The sequence below is a fragment of the Nylanderia fulva genome, unplaced genomic scaffold (assembly GCF_048542155.1).
Source record: "Nylanderia fulva isolate GAGA-0341 unplaced genomic scaffold, ASM4854215v1 Scaffold152, whole genome shotgun sequence".
In the NCBI taxonomy this organism is placed as follows: Eukaryota; Metazoa; Arthropoda; class Insecta; order Hymenoptera; family Formicidae; genus Nylanderia; species Nylanderia fulva.
Genome location: NW_028189753.1, coordinates 67,404 through 74,065, shown reverse-complemented (window position 1 = coordinate 74,065; position 6,662 = coordinate 67,404).

The following is a 6,662-nucleotide window of genomic DNA, read 5'->3' as shown; positions in this document are numbered from 1 at the left end:
TACGTGTTAGAACAATATTTCAGTGAAGAGCTATTACAATCTTCATCATTTATAGCTAATGTACAATTATTCTCATTTACTGCTTTATAGCCTACAGAAAAGGTTAGGCATCCTTTAAAACTAATCCATGTGTTATTACCTCTTCCTAATCCATTTTCTTGGTCTCTAACTAGTATTACCTTAAACTCTTCATAAAGATTCTCCTTTATTAACTCAATCAAATATAATTGAGAAGATTTCATTCTTTCAATTATTTCTATTTTGTTATTTCCCTTGGTTATTACCATTATACAGGGTTTAATGAAACCAGCCACAATTTAATGGTCTTACTTTCCTAAGGAATCTTAAACCTATAGTTAATTTTTCATTCTTTTCTCCCTTCTGCTCTAAAGTGGATGTTAAGTTTAAGTGAAAGAAGAATCATTCTCATTTATTATCAAATAAAGATAATAGAATTGTGTAAATACTTAAAGTTACCTTTAAGTGTTAGAAGTACCTCAATAACTTATTTTAAAAGAATATTCCTGGAAGAATTAAATACTTCCATTGATGACAGTGAGAAAGAGATTTGTATCTCTAATAATGTAGAGATAGGTAATGATAATAAACAATGTACTTTAAAGAATTATTTACAAAAATTCGAATTAAAAAACTTCATGGTTTCTGCGATACTTCTAGCTGCTAAGTCTGAGAATGTACATGGAAACTTAAATCAATTATTTAATAAGATACCTAAAATAAATATAAAAAGGGTTCTTTCTTACGAAATGATTATTATAGATTTGATAGATTATGAGTTACATGTTCCATGTCCTTATCTTAGAATGTTAGGTTATCTAATTCTTTTACAAGATAAAGGAAAGATTGAAATATTAAAAGATAAAACAACAAGTTTAATGAACAATAGGATAGAATCTAAAGATAATCTCAAAATAGAAAGTATTGAGGTATTATGGTCAAAATCAATAGATAATTTAGATCTTTTTATTATTTCAAATGAATGTTTTAAATATAACATTAAAGAGTACTCTTTGTCATGTTTAGATATTCCAAGTGAATATTTAGAAGATTTAATAGAGGATCTATCTATGGATAGAATTGAAGAAATAAAGAATGTTTATATGAGGTTTACTCCCCCAAATAAAGAAATGATGGAAAGTTCAATAAAGAAATTAGAAGAGATACGAAAGAATGTTAAAGATCAAGAAACCTTCTTGTAGTACCTCAGAGTAGTGCGAAACATCCTACTAGAATCGAATAAATTAAAGAATCTAAAAAGTAAAATAATTCAAACCTTTAATTAAACATTACCATCCCTATACTTCTCTCATTATAACCAAAATACCGTGAATTGTGGAACAGTTTTTGTTAATATCTACCAATTCATTAGGATCTCTGTATAACTTATAGGAACTCTCTGTATACTGTTTAATATGATCCAAAAAATCCTTTACCTTCCTTTTAGATTGCATTCTAACGGATATTCTCTTCTCTCCGATCAAAACCTTAAAAAATACATCTCCATCCTTATCTAAATTAATAATATCCGGACAATCTATTGATTGAGTCACCTTTTTGTCAGATAATGAGTGAGCCTTTCCTTTAAAATGTTCCACTTCAGTTTTATACTCATCATTCTCCTTATTTACCAAAATTACATCTGCATATTCACCCTTCTCACCTAAAACTCTTGAATCAAATTCCCCCTTATCCAACATTTCTTTTAAATCTCTATTTTCCCTATTAGCATAATCATAAAACGTACCATCCACATCTATTCCATTCCTATATAAAATTAGCTTTTTTTTTGGTTTACCACCTTCTACAGCTAATCCACTCTTTCCCCCTACGTAATACTCATTTCCCAACTTATTTTTTACTATATCTATAGCTAGGTTGTAATCACCATTTGATTCATTGAGCGCATTATTTGCTTGTTCCTCAGTACAATTAGTTTCATTTTGTATCTTTCTCAGAATCGATTCCTTATCCATTTCCTGCTTTCTAGGGGCTAAGAAATTTTCAAACAATGAAAGGTTTTGATTTAAAGGACAGAAATTAAAGCTATAAGGCGAAAGGATTTACAGCCCTACCACCTTATATTAGCAGCTTCAATAAGATAACTGGAACTTTTAAGATATAACGTTTTAAAAGTAGATATATCTAAGTTAACTTTTATGGTATATACACTAACTCATTCTTTTCTAACTCTAAAATATTTCCTTTATCTAACAGTAGCTTTAATCTCTCTTTAAAAATACACTTCTCAACTCCTATCTCTTTATAACCCTTTCCTACAAATTCATCTACATTGTGTCTTTTAATTCTTTTCATTTTGCTAACAATATAGCAGTCTACCCTATTTTCTAATTTTTCTTTAGCATCATCATATTGTACCTTTTTTGTTATCTTTTCTCGCTCTTCCCTAAACACTAAAGGCACTACGTTAATAACCCTTTTATAAAAAATTTCATTTTTAATTTCCTCTAAATCATATACTTTTATTACGCTTAACAAATTATTTTCATATATTTCCAGTATCTCGTCCATTATTTCTTCTTTGGCGTTAGCAAAATATAGGTTATTATCCATTCTTATTATTTTGTTATCTAATAAAGAACTTAAATGGTCACTTAAATAGATGAAATTTATTTCATTTTTTAACTCTTGGTATTTTTTAGGCTTATCTATCAGAGAAATCAAAATTTTGTACTGAATTAAAGTTAAAATAATTGTTAGGGGATTAGCTTTATCTATAACTTTCTTATTTATTACCTCATTATTATCCTTTTTAATGTTATATTTTTTACTATTACTCTTTGCAGATGTCTTATGATCTATATGTTCTATATCGAATAACTCTATCTCACATAGTGAAGTAGAATTGATCCATTTATATTTCAACCCTTTTTTAGTAATATATTCAGAACATTTATCATAATGAGTCTTTATGTCCGATGGAATACTTAGTGACGTATCCTCAAAATTATACCATTTACACATCCTGGTAAGTAGAACATTAGAATCGTAATGAACAAATCTCTTTTTGAAATCTTTTATAATATTTTCTGACTTATTTACAAAGTTATAACAATTCACTATATTTCTTATCCTTTCTATTAAAAGTTCTTCCTCCATAATTGAACCGTATCTTAAAGTTAACAATCTATTACATAGATATTTCCTAAATACCTCCTCAAACCTTTCTTTGTTATTTATTTTACTAAAAATACAACTAAAAACCTTGTAGACAACCTCATTATGATAATCAAAGATATTATAACTCTCATAGTTTACAGCTCTATCCTTACTATAGTATTTCATTCTTTTTCTATTCAAGTATCCAAGCCTCATGTATTTGTCCATTGAATAATTTGCCTCTTCAATAACCCTTTCCTCATTATCATTTATCAAATCGTTTAAAAAATTGTTTAGCCTCAAATCTATCTCATGATCCTTCTCAACTTCCTTTTTTATCAAACTCAAAATAACTCTTCTAATTACTACAAATCTTTCTAAAAAAAACTTAAAGTTATTTTTCTTAAAATAACTATTCTCAAGCGTATACTCTATCTGGAAATATCTCCTTTTACTTGGAAAATTCCAAACATTGGAATCATTCAGTAAAAAACCACTTGAAGATAGAATTCCATTATTTATCTCCATTGCTCCACCCAAGCTATCAATCTTTTCTTTTTTCCCCATTTTTATTTTCAAATCTTTTTGCTTTCTTCGAAATTTAACTCTTTCGCATCTCTCAAAATTCCTTAAGATGCCTCTTGCTAACTCTTCCTCATCTATCTCTCTTTTGAACTTCTCCATAAGATACCTCTCTAATATATCACAAAATTTGTGTTTCAATCTTCCAATACAATAAAAATTGTAGAAAATATTCAGTTCCTTAGAACTCCTATTATCTAGCAGTATAAAGAGATCATTTTCATTTATCTTATGCAATATTCTGTTTAAAAACATTTTTTCTATCTCATAAAAATATCTCTCTAAATAAATCTTTTCTCTTTCTATTTTCATCAACTTATTTATATAATTTACATATTTTATTATTCTATCCATCTCATCATCGTTATATTGTCTTATACCAACTCCATCTCTAGCATAATTGTATAATCCATTAACTACTTCTTTAATACACACATTAAAGTAATACTCTACGAAGTTATCCCTGATTTTATGATATATCACATTAAAAAGATCAAACTTTTCTAAAATTCCAAATATTCCTTTCAATAAATCCTGATTTATGGTAGAGGTTCTTTCCTGCTCTACAAGTGAAAAAATGGAGATTAAAATTGGATCTAAATTTTTCAAAAGGAAATCTTTAAACAAGCTATGGAATAATCCATCAAAAAATACAGAAATAGGAGCATTTCCCATGTTTACTGTATCATCATCCTCTTCAAATCCGTATTTAATCTTATAATCTTCAATCATATTTTCCGTGTAATTCATTCCATTTTTAACATCATCTCCAGAATTATTTGAGCTAATCCATGGATTATAATTTAAATTACTCTTGTTATTATCCAGGATATTACTTTGAGTATGGTAAATCTCTTGGTTATTGGTATTTATATCCTTATATTCATTAGTTCCTTTATCACGAGTTTTGAAAGATTCTTCATTAGAAGACAGCTTTATTATCCTACATTCATTTCCCATTCTTTGAACTAGGCAATTTAAATCATTTCTCAGAATTGAAAATACCTTGTTTAGTAAAGAGAGTAAATCGTTCCATTCGTTAAAGAAATGGTCCACCTGAAGGATAAAGTTATAAGAGTTATTTAGAACTTTCTTATCAATGAGACTTGAGAGAAACTTTTTGATTTGTATGTAAAAATTCGGTGTTTGATTAAGAAGAGACACCTCCAAACTTATTTGATATATCTCTTCATACGTCATTTTTTGTGTTGTATTATTTAAGTAATTTATTAAAAACCTTTCTGTTTTTAACCAGAGAGATCGAATCTCATCCTTTGATGGTTCCTCAAATATTATCCTCTGTCTATGCATAAAACAATTTTTATGTTTTTCAAGGTCATGGGTTGGGAACAAAGGTATTTGAAAGATAAAAAACGGTGAAATTCATTTAAGTGAATCAATATTTTATTAACTTTTCAAACATTTTCTATAACACTTTTTTTATATTCTCTTATTGTACCTTTGAAATATTCCAGAGATCTATTCCTTAAAATATAAATTTCATTAAAAAGATTTTCTATGAATTTAACATCATGACTTATACAAACTATACCACCTGGAAATTCTTTTAATGATTGATAGAGAGAATCAATAGATTCTATGTCAAGATGGTTTGTTGGCTCATCTAAAATTAAAAGATTTGGGTTATTAAGACTTATTATTGAGAAAACTAATTTGCTTTTTTGACCACCGCTCAATGTACTAATTTTTTGGTTGCCAACTGATAATCCAAATTTGCTCATTACCTTTCTACACTCTTCCTCTTTATATCCCATCTTTATTACAAAATCTAAGGTTTTCTCATTTAAGTTTAAATTATTGATGTGATGTTGTGAAAAATATCCTATCTTTAAATTACTATTCCTTACTATATATCCATTTCTAGGTTCTAGTTTATTTGACATTAACTTTAACAAGGTGCTCTTACCTTTTCCATTCTCTCCTACTACTATAATCCTAGAGGTATTGTAGACTTTGAGGTTTATGTTACTAAAAATTACATCGAATTTAGAATTTAAAACTATTCTATTAGATTCACTACCATTATTTAATTCATTATTTATATTTTTCTTATAGGAAAATTCACAATTTTTGAGTTCTAGAAGCACTCCTTTGTATTCTGTAAATTCAAATTTAAAGGTGAAAATTGGGTCTATAACAGGTGGTTTAAGAATGGGTAACTTTTCAAGTATTTTAATCTTAGATTGAACTAAAGATGCCCTTTTATTGTTATATCTAAATCGATCTATAAATGATTGAATATGCTCTCTGTAACTATTTTGGTTTTCATATTCTCTTCTGTGGTTATTCTTAGCTATCTCTCTTTGAATAGTAAAATTGCTATAATTACCTTTATAATGTTCCATATTAAGATCTATCATGTGAAATATATCTGTACATGTATTGTCCAGAAACTCTCTATCATGTGATACCGTGATTATAGTAGAGCTCATTTGAGCTATCCTAGCTTCTAACCAAGAAATAGATGGGATATCCAGCATATTTGTTGGTTCATCAAGAAGCAGAAGATCCGGAGACAAAAATATTGCTTTAGCTAGACATACCCTAACCATTAATCCACCAGAGAGGGACTTTGTAGGTCTAGATATCATTTCTTCAGTAAAGTTCAATCCCTTTAAAATTTTGTTTATAGCTCGAACATCTTCATCTTTATTCAATTCATAATTTTCTGATATTTTTAAGGTTAATAATTCTTTACAGTCAGGTTCTTTTTTATTCTCATCTTTCTTTATCCCTAAGATATACTCCATAACTGTTTGGTCTGTTCCCAAATTCTCTTGTTTTACTAAATGGATCTTGATTCCTTTTGAAATGTTAAAATCTCTTCTTCTAATTGATTTGAGGAGTGTTGATTTACCAACACCATTTCTACCTATTAATCCATACTTCCTACCTCTAACTATGGTAAAAGATGAGTCTTT